This window comes from Hylobates moloch, unplaced genomic scaffold, assembly GCF_009828535.3.
Source record: "Hylobates moloch isolate HMO894 unplaced genomic scaffold, HMol_V3 SCAFFOLD_3, whole genome shotgun sequence".
Taxonomy (NCBI): Eukaryota; Metazoa; Chordata; class Mammalia; order Primates; family Hylobatidae; genus Hylobates; species Hylobates moloch.
The window spans coordinates 46,448,497-46,472,425 of record NW_026652278.1 but is presented as its reverse complement, the minus strand read 5'-3'; the positions used below and the strand labels follow the sequence as shown (position 1 = coordinate 46,472,425).

The 23,929-nt window shown below is 40.0% G+C and overlaps 1 protein-coding gene across 8 annotated transcripts in view; it reads right to left on the bottom strand.

Moving 5' to 3' along the window:
• SGMS1 (sphingomyelin synthase 1) overlaps positions 1-23,929 on the bottom strand; it is a 310,484-nt gene that overhangs the window by 188,884 nt on the left and 97,671 nt on the right. For all 8 annotated transcript variants that reach the window (XM_058436246.1, XM_058436244.1, XM_032137507.2 and 5 more), the window contains exon 3: positions 14,953-15,048. The gene's annotated coding sequence lies outside the window, so the exon portion shown is untranslated. The remainder of the gene's footprint in view (positions 1-14,952; positions 15,049-23,929) is intronic.

The following is a 23,929-nucleotide window of genomic DNA, read 5'->3' as shown; positions in this document are numbered from 1 at the left end:
CAGGAGGCGGAGCTTGCAGTGAGCCGAGATCGCGCCACTGCACTCCAGCCTGGGCGACAGAGCAAGACTCCGTCTCAAAAAAAAAAAAAAAGATACAATAAAAAAGTCAACAGCTTGGCCAAGTGCAGTAGCTCATGCCTGTAACCCCAGCACTTTGGGAGGCCAAGGCAGGAGGCCAGGAATTCAAGACCAGTGCAGGTAACATGGCAAAACCCCATCTCTATAAAAAGAAAAAAATACAAAAATTAGCTGGGTGTGTTGGTGTGTGCCTGTAGTCCCAGCTACTTGGGAGGCTGAGGTGGGAGGATGGCTTGAGCCTGGGAGGTAGAGGCTGAAGTGTGCTATGATTGTGCCACTGCACTCCACCCTGGGCAACAGAGTGAGACCCTGTCTCAAAAATAAATTTAGAAAATTAAATTAAATTAAAAAGTCAACAGCTCCTCCCATAGAAACAATTAGAGGAATTACAATAGGTTATAATTTAGCCCAAAAATCTAGTCAATATCAGATAGAGGGCTAGATTTTTATACCAATTTATAACGAACAAAGAAGTCATATTCAAACATTTTTCTAGCTGCTCTGTTCTATCATGCCTAACACTGAAATTTTTTAAAAGAAGAAGAAAATCCATCTTTTCTATTCTTCCTGCCTTAAAAAAGACCTGATATGTCAAGTGAACAGTACTCCTACACCCTTCTCCTCTCCAGCCTCAGGTTAATTTAAAAAGTCACTCAAGTTTGAAAAGGACACAAAAACCATAACCAAAGGCAAACTCATGATTCTTTCAACAAGTACTTATTGAGGGCTTCTAATATGCCAGGCACTGTTCTAGGTGCTATAGATATAGCAGGGAATAAAACAAAGACCTCTGCCCTCAAGGAGTTCACACGCAGCAAACAGCTCATCAGGCAGTGACAGGTGCTGCAGAGCCCAAGGGAGCAGGGATGGGAGGGGGTGATGTACCTGAAGTGGTCAGGGAAAGTCTCCCTAATGGGGCCATCTGAGCAGAGGCCTGAGGAATGGGGAGCAAAGCACACTATATCTGTGGGGGGAAAGCATCCCCTAAAGAGAAAAGAGGGTGCCCAGCTGACCCCACTCCCACCCAAACCACAATCCACCAACATTTTCTACCTGCAGACATGGCACCAGCCTTCTCCCAGTTGCTCAGGCCTGAAACTGAGTTGTGATCTTTCCTTTCCCTCCCTGTTACTCTATCTTCCCATCCTTCTTCCTGGAGAATTGCCTTCCCCATCTCCCTTGTCCTGGAATACTCTCCTCTTACTCTTCAGACCTCTCACTAGAAGTCATTCCCCCAGAGTGAGTTTTCTGATCTCCCCATTACATGCAGATCTTACATTACACACTTATTACACTTACTACACTCTGTACTTCTCCCAGCACTAGTCACAACTATAATTAAATCATTATTTCTGTAATTTAATGTCTGCTCTGCCCCAATAAACTAATCTCCATGAAGGCAAGGACCATATTGATTGTACTCATTTTTGCATCTCTAGTGCCTGCAAAATAGCCGAGTTCAATAAATACTGGAGAAGGAATTAAGCCTTCCTTCTCATGCTTCCATGTTCTTGCTCAAGGAAAACTTACAGTTGCATTTTTCCATGGCATCGTCTATGCCACACAGATTTCCTTCCTAATAAAAAAAAAAGTTAGGAGCTATGAAAAATCCATACGTAGATAATGAAGTCCCTAAGTGAGCCATTCAGACCACGTGCCTGCTCAGTTTCATTACATATTACAGAATCCTACACTAGAAGGGAAGGCAGCAAAGCAGAGCTGCCCACACACTCCTAAGATCACACAGGTCAGTCCTCCAGGAGCAAATTAAAGGGATATGCTGCTTGTCCACAACTATCAGAATTTTTTTAAATTAAAGATAATAGGAGCCACTTACTCTGTGACAGGAAGTAAAAAGACAGTGCAGCAAGCACATACCTCATAATTTAAATATTAATAGTGGCCACCATTAGCTGCACCCTTTCCATGTGTCAGGTATCCTGCTAGGTGCTTCACGCACATGACCTCACTTAACTGAACCAAGTCTTTGCAGCCACACCATGATCCAAATGAATAAGTGCTTCAACCCAGGAATAGGAAGCAATACTGTCAGGCTCCAAAACCCCTGCAAAGCATGTCCATTACAACCCAGTGTTCTAGTACCAAATGCACCCAGAATGCTGGTACCGAATGGGAACCACACAGCTGCTCTAGTCCAAGCTCCCCCAGGCTTATAGACCCAGAGAGGGGAAGCGACTGACACAAGATCACACAGCCCATTGGTAGCTAGGTCTGGCCAAAAGCTCTATCCCTGTCAGGCCATCCTTCTGACAGATCAAACCATTCCTCACAGAGGGTCCCTAAAATCCTGAGAATATATGTGTCAAGTCAAGCTTTCCTAAGGAACACTGCAATGTTATAAAAATCCTAAAATGCCATTTAGAGTTGAGCAAAAGCAAAACAGAAGGACTTTATCTCTCTTCTTTCTTGCAGCTGCCACTGATCTGAGTTCACACAACAAGCCCCTTTGTCTCTGAGCTCCCATGCAGCTCTTCTGTGTGACAGAAGCCCAGGAACACCAAGGCCCTGGGCTCAGGCCAGCCCGAGCTGAGTGAAACAGGCTAAAATACAGGCGGCTTGGACATTCCTTTATCAAATACTCTGGAGCGGCAGAAAGCACAATTTTGCACACATGATCACACTCTGTACCTACAGAGGAGTGAGTGAAATCAGGCCTGAGCCATGGAATTCACCTCTGCACCCTGAACAGCACCCTGATTTTTACGATCCCTGTGGCAAATCCTATCACTTGCATCCAACTGAATTTACCATAGAATCCAACCACCTCTTTTTTTCCTCAAATTAGCCAACTACCAGCCAATAGCCTGGTATGATAATACCACTTACCAGAACCACTGGGCCTGCCAGGCTAGACTAAATCAACAATTACATGCACTTAGTGATAAGAAGTTCTCATGGAGAAGTCCCCAGATGGCTTCATGCTATACTCAGGGGCCTCAGGCCCCAATACCCTAATACCCTGGAATGGCAATGCCCAAGAGAACATATGTTCCAACCAGGGGCTCCAAGCCAGCGGCTCCTCTGGTTACAGTAAGCCTCAGCTTAGTTGGAGACAGGATGAGAACCATTTAATCCCCCACAACAGATCCCATCAGGGACAATTCATGGGATCTGCTAAAGATGTACCCACTCCCTACTACTGGCCCCAGCAACTCAGCCAGAGTCTTTGACCACCTCAAGCAATGCATGGGCTCCCCAAAGGTGCTGTGTGACAACAATGCTCTATTTAAAACTACAGTCATTTATTCTGTGAGTTGTTTTTAAAGCAAAAATCAAATGACAATGTATATAAGAGCACCTCAAACATTTAAAGAGCCGAACAATCCAAGAGTATTCAAAGATTTACCATTTTGGCATGCTAACCACACTTGAGGGCTGAGACTCAGGGGCCATAAGTTCATGGGGTCTCCATGTCCTCATAGTAGGCCACATGGGCTGTAGTGGAAAACCAGCACAGTCAGACATTGACTGAATCCTAGAGCTGCATCCTAGGGCAAGTCACACAAGCTGCTTCAGCTCACGTTTCTCATTAGTTAACTGCAGTTAACATCTCTCTTGGTATGACAGTGAAATACCAAGTGACAAAAAGGAAGTCACGTCAGTCATTAGCCAAAAGCCAGCAATAGATTACTATATCCCCCTTTCTGATGGGATTTCACTGTGACTCGTGTAGACCACAGGGAGACCTCTGTAAGTAAAGGATCTCCAACAGTGGAGTTTGTTTGACTCACTGTGGCAGGTGGTTGGAAAGAACCTCTTTGGGGCAGACTTGTGGGTAACTGCCAATTCTCTATACCTTTTGGACCAGGCTCTGACATAAGGAGAACATAAGAAGTTGTCGGTGAAGTTCTTAAGCCTCTGCCAGAAAACCTTGGGCTTTCTGTCTTCCACACTAGACCAAATTCTGCTTACACATTAAGGCTAAATTCAAATGTCATCTCCTAGGTAATGGTTTCCTCCTTAGGGATCTCCCCTGTTGCTGAAGTTTAGCTGGCTGTACATGGTTTGGTCCACCCTGATGGATGGTAATTTCCTTAAAAACAGGGCTTGGGGCTCATTTGCCTGTGTAAACTCAGCACCTCATCACAGATGTGGCATGTAGTTAATGATTATTGGTGAGTGCTTGCTCAAATGCGTTGACTACTGAATAGCATTAAATTCAAACCAATTTAGTAAATTCCAGTTTTAAATAAACAAGAAATCTCCTGTTGGGGAAAGACTGTGTAATCTTATACATATTGTTGAGATATCTGTCCCATAAGGATAGAAGTTATATCCTTCAACCCCATGAATCACAGCCAAGAGTTTGGAATTTAAACCTTCTTTCAAAATCATATCTTTACTTTGATTTACAAAGGATGTTGATTATCAAGAAACCCAGTTTAAGAGCTCTACAGCTTCAAATTTCCAGTTAGAACCCTCCAATTCTTATTGTAAATATTTGTAAATTGTATTTCAGAGAGTGATTAAATTAGCCATTCCTCCTCCCACCAAATCAAACATGTTGGTTTTTCCAGTAGGACATTTGATAAGCCGTTCTAGGAAAATATACATACATATATATATATATATATATATATGGTATATATATCACAGTGCATTTGTTAGGGCTGAGATTAAAAAGGACTGAAAAGTCAACTCTTCTCTAGTGATGAATATTTTAATGGCAAAGGAATCAGGAGAGGTGATAGAGTGAGATTTGACTGTATGTTCACATACTAAATGCTATATCCACTAAAGCTAGAATCAGCAGCTTTTGTTTTAACCTCCCAGCAGCATTCTGTTTAACAAAGATCATTAGAGCATCCACCTCTATAGTAATAGCTATTTCCATCACCCAATTAGAAGCCAGAGTACTGAAAGAGCTGCACCTTTGTATTTGAATGAGGCATTCTGTATAACTAATGACTTAACAAATCCTTATCCAAGTAGCTAACAAAATGATCCTTTGATGGTATTTACGCCAAAGTGCATCATTAATTATTTATTTTTGTTGGTGGTGTTTTTATTTTAAAGTCAGACTTAATGAGGTATAATTTGCATGCAGTAATCCAATCTTTTAAGTGTACAGTTCAATGAGTTTTGACAAACACACACAGTCATGTAATCACCACCACAATCAAGATATAGAACATTTCATTTATCTCAAAAATTTCCCTATGCCCTTTGTAGTCAATCTTCTCCCCCATCACATGCTCCTGGCAGTCATGATCTATTTTCTAACCCTATACTCTTGCCTTTTCCAGAATGTCGTTTAAATTGAATCATAAAATATGGATTCTTTTGAGTTTGGCTCCTTTCACATAACAGAATGCATTTGAGATTCAGCCAAATAGTTGTGTTGTTCTTTCTTATTGATGAGCAGTATTCCATTGATAGGCATACCAGTTTGTTTATCTATTCACTAGTTGAAGGACAATTATATTTTTTCCAGTTTTAGCAGTTATGAATAAAGCTGTTAGAAGTATTAGCCTACACATTTTTGTGTGAATAGAGGTTTTCAATTCTCTTGGATAAATACTTAGGAGTGAAACTACTAGCTTATGTGGTATATTTTTAACTTTGTAAACACCACCTATTTTCCAAAGTGGCTGTATCTTCTCAGACTCTCACCAGCAATGTAGGAGAGTTCTAGTTGCTCTGTATCTTTGTCAGTACTTGATATTATCTGTTTTTGTTTTGTTTGTTTGCTTTTTACTTATTTTAATAAATGTGTAGTGGTATCTCTGTGTTTTTTTTTTTTACTTTTGATTTTGAAATAACTCTAGACTCACATAGAAGATACAAACATTATAGAATGTTCCTGTGTATCCTTCACCCAGCTTCTCCCCATATCTTATGTAACAACTATACAATTATCAAAAGCACAAACTTGACACTGGGTATAATACTATTACTATTAATAAACTACAGCCCACGTTCAGATTTCACTAGTTTTTACATGTTCTTTGTTGTTTGTTTGGGTTTTTTTACACATGATTCTATAAAACTTTATCTCATATATAGATTTATATAACAATTTCCACAATCAGGATATAAATCTGTTCCATCAAAGCACATTATATATTGAAAAGACCCTTTTGGGATTATAAACATCATCTGCTGGAAGCACTTTGGTAAATGATGATGACTTTCTTTTGATCTTTTCCCTTACCACATTAAAAAGCCAATTAATTGTCTATGCTCCAGCTGGTATGTACAAACCGCAATTGCCAGAGAAGTTCACTTTTCAGAATGGCTGTTTGTCCTGTTCACTCTTTCTTTATTATGTGCCAGACCCAGTAGAGGCAGAGTGGATAAAATAGCAAACAAGAGAACAGTACTTCCTGCCTTTAAAAGAATTTAGAGTGTGAGAAATATTCATTCACTCATTCATACACACACACACACACACACACACACAATGACAAACACTATCCATGAATGAAAAGTAAAAAGTGAGATGAAAGGTTAAAACACAATCTGTTTAAGACAGTGAGGAAGGTCCTTGTAAGCAAGCCCCAACCTCAGACTCAGTATTCAAGGCCTTCTGTGGGACCAGGGCATCCAAGCGCCAGAGCCATTGAGTATGAAACACAGAAACCAACAAGTTCTTAAAGCAGAATACAAAGAAGATGCTCAGGGCTTAAGAAACTCACTGAAGACTTATCTTCTCCTTAAGTCAGAGTCTAGCTGAAAAGATATACAGAGTTGGCAATTACCCATGTGATGTTACCTTAGGACACCCATAGGCCTATTTCTGCCTTAAAAGGTTCTTTGCAACCACCTGCCACAGTGAGCCAAACGCTACTACTAGAGATCTTGTAGTTACAGAGGTCTCCCTCTGCTCTAGATGAGTCATAATGAAATCTTATCAGAAAGTGGGAACACAGTAATCCATCACTGGCTTTTGGCTCCGGCATGACCCTCTCCTCTTGTCTGAAGGATCCACACTTATAAAATTCTTCAAGGTAAACTGCCCCTCTCCCCTTCTAACCTGTACATATTTTTGTCATTAATCTCTAATGTTATTTGTCCCATGTCTCTCTCTCCATTCTATACTAATAATCTCAGAAGTCTGACTCATCTCCGTATCTCCTGGCATCTGTACTCTCAGCTCCCACGCACACAGTAGATGTCAATAAACATTCAGTGAATGTTTACATACAAGGTATGATTTCGGATTACAATGTCCACAGTAGGGCTTTGAGGGAGTGGACTGTGAAACAGATGGGTCATAATAGGAAAGATACCAATCAAAGGCATGGGGAAGGCTATCCGGTTCAAGAAGCATACCACAGAGTAGCTGAATATGGCAACAGGATACTTGGGCACCTGAGAGAGGGCAGACGCAGGACAGAAGGAGATGGTGTGAGGGAGTAGGAAACAAGACTTCTCCATACATGGTAGCACTCAGAATCAAGCTAGCACCTGTCAGAGAAAAAAAAGCAGACATACTCTGAAGCGGAAAGGAGAGAGAGAAAGGGCTCTCTCTCTGTCACCATGACTTTGTTTATATGGACATTTGCCAAGAGCAGGGCTATGGGAGACCAGGAGCTCAAAAAGAAGCAAGCATTTGCAACAGCTGCTATGGAAGTCAGCTAGGAAATTAATAAGAAATGAGATCAAGGACTTCAACTCACATACCAGTTCCAAAACCCTGTGGAGTCCCTCTATGCACAAGGCAATGACCTGGGTTTGCCAGTCCATGAGGGCTGGGTCCTACCCTGCAATGCCTTCTGATCCAGCTATGAGGAAGTTCGCAGGCTGCCCAAGAGTTTATGGGAAAAGAAGACACTGTTCTTGGCCCTGCATTAATTGAGCCTTCCACATGTAGAAATTGTTTAGTGATTAGTAAATGCAAGAACTCCCAAATCAAAACAGTGTTTTACAACATAAATTTAAAACTATCAGAAAATTATTCCAGCTCATATTTCCAAAACCACTGGCTTTTCAGCAGGACTTCCTCTTAACCAGCACCTTGGCCTTTGCCACCTTGCAGTACCCGGGGTGATATGTGGACTATGGAAAGGAGATGGGGGACCCTGCAGCCAGCCACACTTACCCACTACAAGTCTTGAGGACAGCTAGCCCTGAGAGCTCCCAGACAGAGGTCTGAAATACACCCCAAAATGAAGTAGGGACATCCTTCCACAAGTTTCACTTGTAATTTTTGTAGTATGCCTCATGTGGGCAACAAATGCTACCATTACAATGCTATTTTCGAAAAACACTGAGCTTCTTGGATGCAAGGTGTTAAGTACCAGTAGGTCACCAGTCACTCAAGTTTCAGTTACACCAATTGCTTACACTCTCTCTGTCCTCACTAAGGTTTCAACCAAGAAGAACCTTGCTTCCTGGTAACACAGTGAACCACAAAGTAAAACAGAAACTGGCAACCGCAAGATGGTTTTCAATGGTCTCTGGGAAAAACAGCGAAGCAGGTAGAACTGCCCCTCTCAGCTCCAGTTTGGAAAGGTCACCAGACACTGGTGCAGCCCTCTGGCCACCCCAAGGACCAGCTGTAGCTCCCAAACAAGTGCCCCTTCCCCCTAGGAGTCCTTGAGGCTTCAAAATTACCTTCAACGCTTCCTCTCCACCCCCATCACAAGCCAAAACTGCCCTTCCCAATCAGTTCAGCTAGGAAATGGACACTCCCAGGTATGAATGACACAAAGCCTTCTTCTAATCCAGAGACTGAAATAATAGCTCCAGACCAGATAGGATGTTAATAACTCCAAGCCCTCATTCACTCAAAAGCTATTACAATAATGTATCTAAAGATGAGGATAGCACTAAAAATGCATTAAATGCATACTCATCAATTAATAAAATCAGCATTCAGCTTTATATTAAGCTCAAAATTAAGCCATTTAGGCCCAGACTGTTTCATAGTATTTATAAACATTTTTTAAAAATATAAGGTACTTTAGCACAAATATTCCTAACTGCTGTTTCACATCAGAAACTAGAACTGGGTTATTCTTCAACAACAGGACACTGCCAGGGAGCAGCAGAAACTGTTTACAAAATGACCCCGAAGAAAACGTCACACTTCATATATTTTCAAACCCATGAAGAATAGCTATGAATCAAAGCTGAGTCTTAAATCTCATTTCAATTTGCACTTTCCTCCTACCAAAGGAAAGGAGGCATATTGTTAAGTTCAAAAGACCCAAACAAGATATCAAAAAGCTGCCTGTGAGCACCAAACAAAAGATATTTCATATAATTTATTTGCAAATACTAAAAATGCAGTTCATGGCAATTATGCCTCTGCCCACATGTCATTGTGTTTTGTCATAGGTATTTCTAAATGATGCAGTCTGAATGAAATGTCCATTTTTCCAAACTCATAAAAGGGCAAGAAGAAAAACTAACATTTTTGTGATTGTCTACCTACCATGTATATCAAACCTTGACACGATAAGTCTTTGAGATTGTTAAATATCCCTTAATATCCATTCTCCCTTTTTTCCTTATAACAAAACCCCCAGTTCTTTTAACTGATACCCAGAAAAAGAACCATAGTTCCCAGACTCTTTTGCAGCTAGGAGTGGCTACGTGGCTATGCTCTAGCCTAGCAGTGCTAAAAGTCTTATATGGCTCTTATGATTACATAGGGCCCACCTGGACAATGCAGGATGTGCTCCCTATCTCAGGATCCTGAGCTTAATCACATCTGTAGTCTTTTGCCATGTAAGGTAATATTCATAGCTGCTGGGAACTAGGTCATGCACATCTTTGGGGAACATTAGGCCACTATTCTGCTACCACAATATGCTAGATATCATAACCAAATTTCTTTAAGGTCCTCAATAATTTTTAAAAGTATAGAGGGGTCCTAAAACCAAAATGCTTAAGAACCACTGCTGTAGCATATAAACAGATTAAGGTAGTTATTAGGTGGGGAAAAGCAAAACTCAGCAAAGCTAAGTGATTAACCAAAGTCCTACAGACTATCAGTAGAACTTCAACTTGAACCCAGGCAGTCCGGCTACTGATGAACCTGCTATGGCTCCCTCTTCCCATGCACCAGTCTCTGAACTCCTAGACTGTGGCAAGGGCCAAAAAATGTTATTCTGTAGGACTTTTTTGCAGACATCAAACAGAAGACACAACAAGCACTCACATATGAATCTGGTGAGCAGGAGGAAGAACAGGTTGGAGAGGAAGGTAATTAAAATAATCCTAAATTTTCAAAATCTTATTTAGAAACATACTAACTCATTATCTTTTGTGAGAATGGAGCAAAATGTTACAAATGGCCAAGTGTCCCAGTGCCAAGTCAAAGAGAGATGAGTAACCCTGCTCACTGCAGAGGAACACGATTGTGACTAAAGCACTGGAGACACAGGAACACTGCTCTGGGTCATACATCAGAGCCTGGTCACTTGTCTTGACAATGACTGTCAAGCCCCACCTTTTAGCACCCTAACTGACATAAACCTATGAAAGACAGCACTCTTGGACTGTGTCTCTGCATCGTTTTGATATGACCAGAATCCAACTTCACAGTGGAAAAGAAACAGCACTCAGGTGAATTCTGTTAAAACTCATGCTAATCATGCAACTCATAACCTTCAAAGGGACACATCTACAGAGAACTGACAAGTTCAAAGGGCCAGTTACCGCTTTGCCAAATCAAACCTGATGGCTCTGCTGACTAGGCAAAGGTCACTCAGGAAGCACTGGCCATTCCTGACAAGCATCTCCAGTACTACTCGATCACTTCCTGAGCTCCACAGGTGAAGCTTATCGAGTGCTCAGCTTTCCAACCATTTGGAAAGCAAAAACTAGCAGCAATGGCTGAACTGACAGCCAAAAAAACCCAAGAATACAAGGACACAGATGGAAGTCACTACTCATTAGAACTTGCTATCAAAGCAAGGAAAAGCTACACAATTTTCTGATATTTTTATTTTTCAAATGAAAGTATAGAGCCAACACCAGGCAATTCCTCAAAGAATCTCTCATCACAGAGCTCAGCATTTCCTAGGAATGTTTTCAGTGCCTGTCTTTCCTATGATTACACTAGTATTACAAATATCTTACCTGTAATCTACAAAGCAAAGAGACTGCAAATTAGAGACATGCCTAATGTATTAATTTCATCACAAAATCCACACACATGCTTGTCAGATCTGTGTAGCCTCTAAAAACATATGGTTGTCTATTGGTAATTATTCTGCTGCAGAAGGAATAATAATTTTTAAAAAACTGTTAAATCAGCAACCTCACTTGACATCCATTTTGAAATATCTTTTTCATGTGCCAAAGCCCAAGGCAACTTAGCATTCTACAGACCAAAAATTTCACACTGCTTTCTATGCCTATTAAGGGGATGCAGAATGTAAGAACATGGAGCTTACAGAGATGATGCCTCTAATTCACAATAGCAAACATCAATTTTCTGCACTCCATGTGAAGAAGAAATGCATCCACAGGCAGAGACCCACAACTGACTCGTTTATATCTAGGACTCTGGATAGAAAGAAAAATGGCAGTGTGACAGCAAATAGATTGGGAGGCATAACAAATTGGTGCTGAATAAGTACTCTGTTCTAGTAAGTTATTCCAAGAGTGGTAATTCCAGTTTCCAAGGGAGTAAATATTCAATAGATTAACTACAAAAAGAACCCTGGCAAAAGTGTAAGGATACAGTATGTCATATGTTTAGCTAGCTTTCAAAAAGTTCACTCTTGTAATATTTTCTTTATCCTTAGGTGAAATAAAGGAAAGTAATAAATTGATAAAGAGTACTTAGAGACAACTGATTTTTAAAAATCATTTGAGCATTCCTAATTCAGGAATTCTGGTGGATTCGGTATTTGCAAGGCCCTTCTGCTATACTATAATTAGAGTCTGAATAAATTACATTTAAAAATACTTTTTAATGCATTGGTTAGCTCCAGGCAGAGAAACAAATCCCATGAGAATATAGTGGGACCATCTACTGTTCCTGAGTAAAGAACACTCAGGAGTGAGCAAAAAAGACAGTTGGCATTGCCCTGGAGGTAACTATGAATACCAGCAATAGGGTGGGGCAACTAGACTTCCAAGTTTCAGCATGGTGGAGAAAGCCCAGCTTGAAACCAAAGGGAATAGGTATTCAAAGGGAAGAGAAGTGGTCCTGGGTCTGTAGCATCCTCCTGGCTCCTAGTACAAACAAAATCTCAAGAAGTTAATACTTCAAGATTCCAAGACATAATTATCAACCAAATATTAGCATGTAATCCAAACTCACCCTGCACACTAGGAAAGAAGCCCAAAAACATTTAGACCACCAAGGATTTCAGATACTGGCATTATCAAATACAGGATATGAAATAACTGTTTAATGATGAGGCCAAAAAATGAGCAAGCAAAACGAAACCATCAAAAAATACTCAGGCAGATTTAAGACAGAAATAAAGATTTTAGAAATTTAAAAAACATACTCATTTGAATTAAAAATTCAATGGATAGGCTACACAGAAAAGCCAACACAGCTAAAGAGAGAAGTATTGAACTAAAAGCTAAATCTTAAATTACAGAATAAAGCAGAGAAAAACGAGAAAGACAATACTGAATAGAAATTAAGAGACATAAAGGATAAAAAGAGAAGTTCTAACCTCCATTTAATCAAAACCAGAAGGAGATGATAGAGAGAAGGGAGAAAAGATAGCATTCAAAGCATTGAAAGCTGAAAAATATTTAGAGTGTATAAATGAAATAAATTGATAGATACATGAAACACAAAAAATATAAACAGAATTCTTAAAAGAAAGCTCTAAATAGACACATTGTAATGAAACTGCTGAACACCAAAGACAAATAAACTTAGAGTAAGTCAAATATCTACTAAAAAATAGCAAATGAAAGATAAACAGATGTCCTGACAGCAAAAATGAAAGCTATGGACAATGGAACAGTATGTTCACAACACTGGGAAAAAATAATAACTATCAACTAAGAACTGTAAGAGTGAAATAAAGACATTTCAGAAACCAAAATTGAGAGAAGTTACCACCAAAAGATTCTCAGGAGAAGAAAAATTTCTGAAAAAGCTAAATCTCATCAGAGGAAAGGTAAGGATAGAAGAAAGGAAGAGGAATAAGAAATGATAAGCATATAAGTTAAACAAATACCATCTCTATACAATAAAATTGACTAATTTGTATGGTGAAACAAATAATAAAACTGATATGCTGAAAACAACATCTATGTACAGAAGGAGGGAGTCTTCATTAGGTGTACTATGAGTTTTGTATTATTCCAGAAGGGGATTAGAATACCTTAAATACTGACTGACTTTAAAACTTCTATGCGTGCACAGTATATTTTCAGGGTAATCATTAGAAGAACAGAAATACAAGTTATAACTTCCAAATCAGCAGAGAAAGAAAAATTGAATAAGAATATAAACAAACAAGAAGTTCAATTCAAAAGAAAAGAAAAAACAAAGATTAGCAATAAAAATGTTTTTAGTTTGTTTGTTTGTTTGTTTTTGAGATGGTGTTTCGCTCTTGTCGCCCAGGCTGGAGTGCAATGGCATGATCTTGGCTCATTGCAACCTCCGCCTCCCAGGTTTAAGCGATTCTCGTGCCTCAGCCTCCCTAGTAGCTGAGATTATAGGCACATGCCACCATGCCCGGCTAATTTTTGTATTTTTAGTAGAGACACCATGTTGGCCAGGCTGGTCTCGAACCCCTGACTTTAGGTGATCTGCCTGCCTCAGCCTCCCAAAGTTCTGGGATTACAGGCATGAGCCACCACACCCCGCCACAATGAAAATATTTGTGCCATATAAACAGTTTCAAGTTTTTTAGACTATGTTTCAAAAAACAAGAAACAAGCTTCATTCGCTATACAAGAAAAGACTGAAATTTTTGTCTAAGTTAAAATTATGCACTCTGTTCTCCAAAGGATATCAAAGATGTCCAATCACACTATTAATCAGGAAAATGCAAATAAAGATGACAATGATGTACTATTTTACACCCACTAGTGGGGCAACAAAATACCAAAGATTAGAGGGAAGGGAGACAATAGATAAACTGTGATCAATTCTCGCCATAGAATTTAACTTAACCAGAAAAATTAATTTACTACCATTACATGCAACAAGTAAATCTTACAACATTACAGGGCAAAAAAAATTGCAAGCTGCAGAACACTACATGCAATATACCATTCTCTTCAAGCTTAAAATTAAAGCTAAGCAATATATTGTTTGGAGATTATATATACCGACATAGTAATCAACAGATATACAGACACAGAAGTAGAACATAGAAACAGACATAGAATCAACAATAACACTAGAGACACTGTTTCGTTCATCTAACTTTTACGTTCTACATCAAGCTCTTTATTTCATCTCAGATTAGCACTCTGAGCAGCACTGGACTTACCTGTTCAACTCCAGAGAAGAATGCAGACCTGGTAACTGTGATCTTCCAGGATGAAAGCCTCCATCAAAAGCAATTCCAGATTAAGGGAAAAGGCATGCCCCCAACTAACATTATCCTAGAACCTTTCCTACCTGGTTTATGTGACTTCAAATTCAGCAGCATCCTTTTCTCTCATTTCCAGAGACTCAGGCTGACACTCTTTCCTGTGGCCTTTGCTTTACGCACTTCTACCACCCCGGCCCAGATTGCTTGCCTTCTCCAATGGGGGAGCTGGCCTCTTCAAGTGTGTTTCCTAATTTTCCCAAACCACACAAGCCTTTTGTTAGCTAATTTTGCCCTTGGGTGCCACAAAGGCCTGGAAGATCCCCTTATGCCATCAGAGCCTCATACACAATCTCAGAACAAAGCAAGAGTGATTACAAGGAACTTCAGAACCATGAGTTCTTTGAGAATGGGTGGAATGCTGATTCTGACTTACCTGTATTGTCTTTTATTACACACCCTCTGCTGTGTTCCAACTTTACTGTTCTTGAAATTCAAAAAGTCCACACCCCTTCAGTCACTGAAGCTTTACCTGGAATAATAAGGGCAAAAAATGAGGAAGGAAGCAACCAGAAGGAACAAAAGGGCCCACTTGGAAAAGAAACTCTCTCATATAATCAAGTCAATTAAAAACTTGATTTGTGAGAGAAATAAGGGCCACCTGGATTAAGGAAAATCTCTACCTCAGTCTAAGCCATTTTAACTAAAACTATTAATAGGGGCAGGGCACAGTGGCTCACACCTGTAATCTCAGCACTTTGGGAGGCTGAGGTGGGAGGATCACTTGAGCCCAGGAGTTTGAGACCAGCCTGGGCAATATAGCAAGACCTTTTCTCTACAAATAATTTTTAAAATAGCTAGATGTGGTGGTATTTACCTGTGATCCCAGCTACTCGGTAGAGTCAGGTAAAAGGATCACTTGAGAATGGGAGGTGGAGGCTGCAGTGAGCCGTGATTGCACCCTAGCCTGGGCAACACAGCAAGACCCCATCTCAAAAAAAAATTATTAATGTCTTATTAATAGTAACTTAATGTTTGCAGAAGAAATCATTATTATTTACAAAGAGCTTTCACATGCATTTTCTCATTGGAGCCATAAGATCTTGAGAACAGACAAGCACCATTTTAAAATGTAGCAGCTGAAGTTCCCAAAGGTTGGGGAACTTTCCCCCAATCACTCAGCCAGCAAGTGTCAAAGAAGAAATCAGTGCCCAGCTCTACCAACCCTTGCTCCAAACTCTTCCACGGCACCATATAACATAATAGTTTCAACTTGAACAGCAATATTTATTATTTCTTCCTGCATAGATATGCTTTCTTAGCCAACAGAGATAGAATGGCTTTGCATGCTAAGCGACTGACACTGCGATAGGATTAATGTATTTACCACAGACAACCTAAAGGGTAGAAAATCCACACAAAGGTAGTCAAGAAACACCTTACCTTTTCTGCATACTCTACTTTTCTCTTTAAATCATAGTTATACTTGCTGGGATTTTTTGTTTTAATTTTTTTCTTTTTTTTTCTTTGAGACTGAGTCTCAGGCTGAGTGCAGTGTCACAATCATGGCTCACTGCAGCCCATGGGCTCAAGCAATCCTCCCACCTCAGCCTCCCAAACAGCTAGGCCTTCAGGTGCATGCCACCATGCCCAGCTGATTTTTTTTTAGTAGAGATGGAGTCTTGCTATGTTGCCCAGGCTGGTCTCAAAATCTTTGACTCAAGTGATCTTCCCACCTCAGCCCCCAAGGTGCTGGGATTACAGGTATGAACTACCATAACTGGCCTTTAAATTTTTGCATTTGGAAATAATTTCAAGCTTACAGAAGAGTTGTGGAATAATAATAGTACAAAAGTATCTGATACTTTTTACTCAGATTCACTTATTATCAACATTTAACCCATTTATTTGACCATTCACTCACTCTGTCCATTCATTCATTTGACTTTTTTTCTGAGCCATAAGGAGATAAGTTCAATACAACACAGCATTTTACCTCTAAATACTTCAGGATTTATTTCCTAAGAATAAGAATATTCTCTTACATAACCACAATATAGTTATCAGCCTTAGTAAATTTAATATTTATGTAATACTTTAATCTACTGCCATATTCAGTTAACCCAATAATGCCCTTTATAGTATTTCTTTCCTCCAGTTCAGATCCAGTCCAGGGTCAGGTACTGCATTTAGCTGCCATTACTCTTTAGCTTCCATTCACCTGAACCACACCAGCTTTTTTTTGTCTTTTATGACACTGACACTTTAGAAGAATACAGTCTCTCCCCCTTTTTATATTAATAGAACATTTCTATTTTGACTTTCATGACGTTTCCTCAGGTGATTCCTGATGATGCAGTTCAGAATCATCATGTAGTTTTCTGCATTCTCAGGAAACTACAGAAGTGATATTTTCTTCTCTGGATATCACATCTAAAGGCACAAAAAGTCTATCCACACCAGCTTGGTTATGTTAATTTTGATCACCCAGCCAAGGTGTTGTCCAACTTTTCCAGTGAAAAATTACCACTTTTTCCCTTGCAGCTAACAAGTAATCTGTGGGAAGACACTTTAAGACCATGCAAATATCTTGTCCCTCATCAAAATTTCCCCCTAGATTTAGCATCCATTAGTGATGTCTGCCTGATAAAAACTTTATACTGTGATGGCTGCAACATGCTGACTTTTCCAACTCCAGCAATCCCTCCATATTACCATTCATTGCTCAGCATTATACATTGTTTACCAATATATCTATTTATGATCACCTGAGATACAAGAAGTCCTATTTTTTCAATGACTTATAATTTATCCTTGTACTTAATTATTTTGGTGGGAAGCCCTTCAAGCTGGCTCCTGTATCCCTGTGACATACTCCATCTTTTAAAAATATGTTCTTACTTTTATTTCCTTACTTTCTGATATTAAAAAAAAATGTTATGGGCTCATCTTGTATCTACCCTGTCTCTAACCTGGATCCTGTCAATTCTCCAAAAACCACTGGTTCCTTTCCATGGAGAATGCTGTTAGAGACCAAAATCTGGTATTACCCACTTTTGTAGTCATTGTTCATATCTATTGATTATTATTTTGAATATGGGTCACAATCCCCTGCTACTTTGCATGCTTCTTTCCATTATAAGGTAAACAATTGGAGGGTGTTCAGTTTGGCTCTGGTGGCAGCTAAATTACTGGTGGGTCCTCTTGATCCTGCCAGGCTTCATTTTACACTTGGTTAAGATGAGTCTATTTCACTTACGTCCTTAGTCCAAGCTTATGGCCCTTACTGTAAGGTATGGATGGTCTTTATTCCTAGGATGTGATGTCTCAACAGAATGGCTATGTGATGTCTCAGTAGAATGGCTAAGGTATTCAGCAAGGTCTCTTCACCTTGGCTAGGCCAGAAACCCAATCTCTCTCAGTAATACATGACCTCTGGTACCGCCATTCTGATCTTAGCCTAGTAGCAGCTGCTCTCTGCAGGGCCTCACCCCTCAAGTAGCTCCCTCCTCTCCAGTACCCTGCCATACAAATCCCAGCCTCTTCAGCAGCCTTAAACTCCAATCTCTGCTCTCTCAATGCAATGAGACCACAATGCTCTGCTAGGGTTCACCTCCCTGTATCACAGCGGGGAAAGTGTTCAAGTAGGAAACCAGGGCAAATGTGAGTACCCCTCTTGTGATTCTTTTCTCTCAAGGATCACAGTTCTAGATGCCTGCTGTTCACTGCCTGAAAACCACTGCCTCATAGATAGTAGTCCTGTTTTCTAGTTGTTTACCTTAGGAGGCAAGACCAGCACCCATTACTTCTCTCTTTTTCTCTTTATGCCTTTAATAGTAAATGATGATTGAGGAAGACAGGTCTGCTCTACTGGGAAGGGTTAAGACTCAAATACTTTCCATGTATAATAAATGCTCTCTACTTAAACATTTCAAAGAAACTCACTTTCTAACAATCTGTTTCTTACAAATGTATGTGCTTACTTTAAGCACAACAGTGTAGCAAGAAAAATGTTCTCTATTGGTGAGGCAACTGCAAACAAATGACACGGAAGTGTCCCTGTTTCTTCCAAAAAGCTCACTTCAGATAGCCAGCTGGCTATCAGCCTAACATGCATTTACATTTATTGCCATAACTCTTCCTCCTACTGGCATAAAAAAGCAGTAGAGCCTATCCAAAGTAATGAAAGTTAGTTGCTCTTCTTAATTTCTCTTGTTTATGTGCATGTTCTTAGGGATGGAGAAAAGAATCCTTTTCATATAAATCATTTTCTGGTGTATTTCCATGTCTACTTATAACCACTGTTGAGAAAATAATTAGAAAATAAACAGTCAAAAATAAAACTTGCAACCCCAGATACAAAGCTAATCAAAACCGGCAAAGAAGAATAATATTTTATCAAATACTGTGAGAAAAGATGATTTTGTAATCACAGGAAAATGGAGAACAAGTCTTTCCCTGCACAAGCCAGTAGATTTGTGCTCATGGCACACATGCATGCACATGCGCACACACACGCGCGCACATGCGCGCACACACACGCAGCATTCCAAACACACAGTTTGCCAACTGAAATGTGGGACACCCTCTTGCTACTTCTTGGGAAGAATTTCTTCATATTAGAAACCCAAATTTCAGCTTATCTAATTCATTTTCTCAAAAGGAATCAATGCATGACAAGTTATACCTTTCTTTGGTTCTACTTCAGGTCCCCTAGATCTTAAAAGTGAACATCTGATGTAAACAAAATGCTTTATTGTCCTTTTGTACCCCTCACTGTCCAGGCATTCCTAATATTCTTGGGGCTCTTAGAACAGTCTTTTCACAGATCACAATGTCTCCGGTAGACCTTGTTGAATTCTGTTTCCTCAAGTCTGCATGTGTCCAGCACCCTAATGAGGTACAAATTCTTCTGTGCAACCCGTTTCCCAGGAATGCAGTCTGAGCCTCCGGGCTTGATAAAACAAGACCTCCATGAACTGCTCCCAGTCCCCCTTACCATTTCATCTCCTAACACTTTATGCTCCATCACTAGTGAAAAACTTGTAGCCATTCCCCTTCATGAAAGACCCTTTTCCTCCGTTCTTCTCTTGACTAACTGAAAATTTTTTCATGCTCACCATTCAAAGCTGGGTTAGTGCCCCAGCCCTATGCTCACCTTTATAATAAATAAACTTCACTGAGTGCTTTTGATATGCTAAGCATGGATGGGCACTTAACATGTATGATCTTATTTAGTGCTACTACTAAGTCTGTAAAGTAGGTGATATTTATTATTATCAGCCCATTTACAGATGAACAAACACGAAGAAAGACTACACAGTGTCCCAATGTCACGCAGCTGGGGAGTGGTGGAGCCACAGAGCTCATAGGCTTTTCATTACAAACAGTATGAAACATGATTAGTTGGAAAATTAACAGCATAATAGGTACTTCCAGGCAAAAGGCCCAGAATGTCAATGGTGACCCTATGACAACACCGAAAGGGTAAAAATAAGATGAGAGTAACTCATCAGAATCCTTCAGAAGAGGGTGCAAAAAGAGACCTATAAACTAACATCAACTATAATGCCCATAATAAAGACCAAAATATTTTACCAAGACAGGGTGATCAGCAATTTCTAAGAATCAAGTTAATATACACAGGGCTCAAGCAAAATAATGTTTAAAAGAAGTGGCGGAAATAGGAAAGAATTTTCTTACTAGGGTTTAGAGAAAAAGCATTAAATCAAAGATTAAGAAGAGCTCTCAGAGGAAAGAATCTGGAATATTTGAATAATTAAATCAACTCCATCCTCAAGAAGTTCTTATACTGGGTAACAAATAGCATCCTCTATTGGAGTTACATGTTGGCTCCTACACAAATTGAATGAGTGAAGATTAGTGAATAGGAAAAATTCTGTTGTACCCCATCTGGGCCCTGTGTGCCACAGATCCAATATGCCCGTTTCTGGCTCTAGATTGTGAAGGTGGGGTATAAAGGAGGCATGAACAGGAATGCTGATGGCGTGCTCCTTCCAAATGCCACCCAGACAGCCTTATGAAGAGCAAGGCAGAGAGGATCAATATTTCAGTACAGGCATCACTCAAGCAGGTTACCCTTCTTCACTGGTAGAGACCAAGATGCTTGGTTTCTTGGACCTTGACTGTGAAGATCTTAACCTCACTTCAAAATAAAAATCAAGCAAGGTCAAAGTTATCAATGCTGGGCTCTACACTTCTCGGGAAAATTGAAAAACAGAAAAGAATCAAAAGTAGAAAAGTAAAGATCACTGAAAACTAATTTGAGGTATGAAATTCCCAGAGAAAGTTTTGTCTAGGGAAAACAAGCGAGACTCTACCACTTACCATCATTTTAAGCACTACTCTGCTATAAGCAATGGATAGCATTTTTCCATTTCCACCAAAGACAGAGCAGTGAAAACAACTTTAGCCTAAAGCATAAGAATTTCAGCTTTAAGACAATGACTTTCTCCAAAACAAGACATTTTAACTAAGGAGTCTATAGTTTGTATACCCATGACAAAGGTTGCTATGTTAATTATTAAAACGTAGAACTCTCCAATTGGTATTCCTGTAGAATATGTTATTTTTGCCTCAGAAGTTGCGATAATAATAATACAACCATTTATTGAGTGCTTCGCTACAGGCCAAAAGTCACTCAGGGAGGCCTGAGGGGAAGCCCAGCTCTGCTAGTGCTGTGGGATTCACATGTTTAGTCCATTCTCAAAGTGCTATGAAAACTACCTGAGACTAGGTAATTTATGAAGAAAAGAGGTTTAACTGACTCACAGTTCCACAAGCTTAACAGGAAGCATGACTGGAAGGCCTCAGGAAACTTACAATCATGGCAGAAGGCGAAGGGGAAGCAAGCACCTTCTTCTAATGACAGCAGGAGGGGGTGGTCGGTGGGGGAAGTGCCACACTTTCAAACCATCAGATGTCATGAGAATTCACTATCATGAGAACAGCATGGGGGAAATCTGCCCCCATGATCCAATCATCTCCCACCAGGTCCCTCCCTGACACATGGGGATTACAAATCGACACGAGATTTGGGTGTGGACACAGAGCTAAACCATATAGACACACAATCTCCCTGTTTCAATGCACAACCTCTTGACTACAGGGATAAGACCAATGAAAATTAAACTTACACTTACAAAATAGGATAATAACTGCTTTATGAGGTTTGAGAAAGGATTCAGTTAAGTTAATCTTATTTACCCTGTGCCTATCATGTAGCAAGCACTTCATATATGTTAGCTATTATTACTGGCAAATAATTTTAACTTTACTTGGGTCAACTTCTTCCTGTTATTCAATCCCTCATTCTGTTAAAGGCAAGAGAGGGTGTTCAGGTCAATGAGAGTAATATAACTTCAAGATGAAAAAGAACTGGCTGGCCGGGCGCAGTGGTTCACGCCTGTAATCATAGCACTCTGGGAGGCCGAGGCAGGTGGGTCATGAGGTCAAGAGATCGAGACCATCCTGGCCAACATGGTGAAACCCTGTCTCTACTAAAAATACAAAAATTAGCTGGGCGTGGTGGCACGTGCCTATAGTCCCAGCTACTTGGGAGGCTGAGGCAGGAGAATCGTTTGAACCTGTGAGGTGGAGGTTGCAGTGAGCCGAGATGGTGCCACTGCACTCCAGCCGGGTGACAGAGTGAGACTCTGTCTCAAAAAAAAAAAAAAAGAAAAGAAAAAGAACTGGCCATGTGTTCAACCATGCAGCCCATCCACAGCCATCCACTCCCTAAGTAGACATTGACGGTGTGCCCATCACACATGGAGCACTGGGGTAGGCCTCTGTGGGGAAAGTCAAAATGAAAATGGCACAGCCCATAGCATTGCTCAAAGGACATCATCACCTTATTGTTAATCACAAACACTTGTGGAATATTCCCCATATACCAGGCAATGCTGCAAGCAACGTGTGTGTATGTGTTCATGCACACACTTGTAAACATATGTATTTACTCTTTTAATCCTCAAAATAACCCTTTAAAGTGTTACTTATTATCCCTAATTTACAGATGAGAAACTGAGGCACAGAGAGAAAATATAACTTGCTCTCGGTTGCACAGCCTATAATTGGCAGAGCTGAGATTCAGCTCCTGGCTATCCAGTTTCAGAGTCTTAGGCTCCTAGCCACTTGATACGCTGCCTCTCCCTAGACGTGTCCACTAAGAACTAGAGTGAGAACAGACTACGATAAGGGCCCAGTAGGAACATAAATAAAGTGTGGTGTTTGTGGGTTACCTGTGCTATCTTGACACATAACAGGAAGAAGAAGAGGCCTTTAACTACAAAATGATGTGTTTAAGCACACCATAGCAACCCCGACTGAAAGTCATCCAAAAAAACACTTGTGTCTGTCACCTTGAAGAGCTATCTTCTCAGTTATTTAACACATGCTGCAGGGAAAGAAGAGGGCTAAGAATATGGGCTTAGAAGTCAGACATGCCTGGATTTGATTGGCAGGTCCTCCAACGACAGCTCTGTGGTCTTCAACAAATAAATTACTTGACCTCTCTCTTCAATATCCTCATCGTAAGGATTAAATGAGAAAATTTATGAAAGAGTTTAGTTGTAGGACATGGCTCTAAGTACTAAATAAATAAAATAATAAAAACACTAAATAAATAAATTGTTGTTACTATTTTGCTTCAAGATTCATTCCTAAGTAATATTTAAGAGTACCAAGTACACCATATCAGTCTATAAACCAAAAAGTATGCAACTTACAGGATTTGAAATACATTGTGGATTCATTATGATATCAATAAGTATGAATTATTAGAGCCCAAAAAGTATGATAAATCTGTGTTTCAAAATGCTAGAGAATAAAAAATTCTTTCATCTTATGAGATAAGAGCAGTTGTGTATTGAGGGACGACTGTCCTCAGTCCTGTAACAGGTACAACACAGATTTTACTCAATCTTCAAAAACCACTCGGGGGTTTGTCAAATGATACTGATTTTACAGATGAGGATTCTGAGCCTCTCAGAGGTTAAATGATTGACTCCAGGTCACACTACCAATACACAGCAGAGACTATTGCTTAAAACCAAAAGACTTACCAGTGAGGCAGTCAGAAACATAGCCATTCCACAAAGCATTTCCTTGGCACCAATCAGAATTTCATCAAGAAACATTCCAATATTATCAATGTCTAAATCCCCATTGCACATATTATGCTTTAAAGAAACCTAGGCTGGGTGGTAGCTCACACCTGTAATCCCAGCACTTTGGGAAGCCAAGGTAAAAGGATCGCTTGAGCCCACGAGCCCTAGACCAGCCTGGGCAAAATAGGGAGACCTCTGTCTCTACAAAAAAATAAAAACTAGTCAGGCTGAGGTGAGAGAATAGCTTGAGCCCAGGAGGTTGAGGCTCCAATGAGCCATGAT